Genomic DNA, 1420 nt, shown 5'->3' with positions numbered 1-1420 from the left:
GAAAAGATATGATTTGAAAAATATTTGATTTTGAAAAATTTTGAAAACTTGAAAAAAAAATTGAATTAAAAACAAAATCTTCCTTCTTGTGCCATCCTGGCGTTAAACGCCCAGAATGGTATACATTCTGGTGTTTAACGCCCAAAATGCTACCCTTTTGGGCGTTAAACGCCCAGCCAGGTGCCCTGGCTGGCGTTTAAACGCCAGTTTTCCTTCTTCATTGGGCATTTTGAACGCCCAGCTTTTTCTGTGTAATTCCTCTGCTATATGTTCTGAATCTTCAATTCTCTGCATTATTGACTTGAAAAGACACAAATTAAAAAATTTTTTTTGGATTTTTAATGATGAGGAAAAATCAAAATGCAACTAAAATCAAATAAACAATGCATGCAAGACACCAAACTTAGAAGTTTGTATACTGCTGACACTAACAAATTGAGAATGCATATGAGAAACAACAAAACACACAAAACAAGAGAATTTAAAGATCACAGCAAGTAAATCATCAAGAACAACTTGAAGATCAATGAAGACACATGATAAATGCAAGAAGAACAGAAACATGCAAGTGACACCAAACTTAAAATGAGACACTATACTCAAACAAGAAATATTTTTGGTTTTTTATGATTTTGTAATTTTTTTGGATTTTTTCAAAAATTATGTGGAAAAAGAAAATAAAGAGATTCAAAATTTTTAATAAGAATTCCAAGAATCATGCAATGTTAGTCTAAAGCTTTAGTCTAAAGGAATTACACATGGCTAGCCAAGCTTCAGAAGGACATTGCATTCAAGAGCTAAATTGATGAAGATCAATCAGCTTTGGTGATGATAAGAACATCACCTTGAAACACTAAAATTCATTCTTAAAAATTTTGAAAAATACCCAATCTAAGCAACAAGATGAACCGTCAGTTGTCCAAACTCAAACAATCCCCGGCAACGGCGCCAAAAACTTGGTGCACAAAATTGTGATCATCAATGGCGCCATCAACATGGTACGCTCAATTGCAATCACAACTCTTTATCACAACTTCGTACAACTAACCAGCAAGTGCACTGGGTCGTCCAAGTAATAAACCTTACGCGAGTAAGGGTCGATCCCACGGAGATTGTTGGTATGAAGCAAGCTATGGTCATCTTGTAAATCTCAGTCAGGCAGATTCAAATGTTTATAGATGATTTATGAATAAAGCATAAAATACAGATAGAGATACTTATGTAATTCATTGGTGAGAATTTCAGATAAGCGTATGGAGATGCTTTATCCCTTCCGTCTTTCTGCTTTCCTACTGTCTTCATCCAATCTTTCTTACTCTCTTCCATGGCAAGCTGTATATTGGGCATCACCGTTGTCAATGGCTACAGTCCCGTCCTCTCAGTGAAAATGTTCAACGTGCTCTGTCACAGCACGGCTATT

The sequence above is a fragment of the Arachis duranensis genome, chromosome 10 (assembly GCF_000817695.3).
Source record: "Arachis duranensis cultivar V14167 chromosome 10, aradu.V14167.gnm2.J7QH, whole genome shotgun sequence".
NCBI classification, from domain to species: Eukaryota; Viridiplantae; Streptophyta; class Magnoliopsida; order Fabales; family Fabaceae; genus Arachis; species Arachis duranensis.
The sequence above is the reverse complement of the archived record's forward strand: the minus strand, read 5'-3'. Positions refer to the sequence as shown.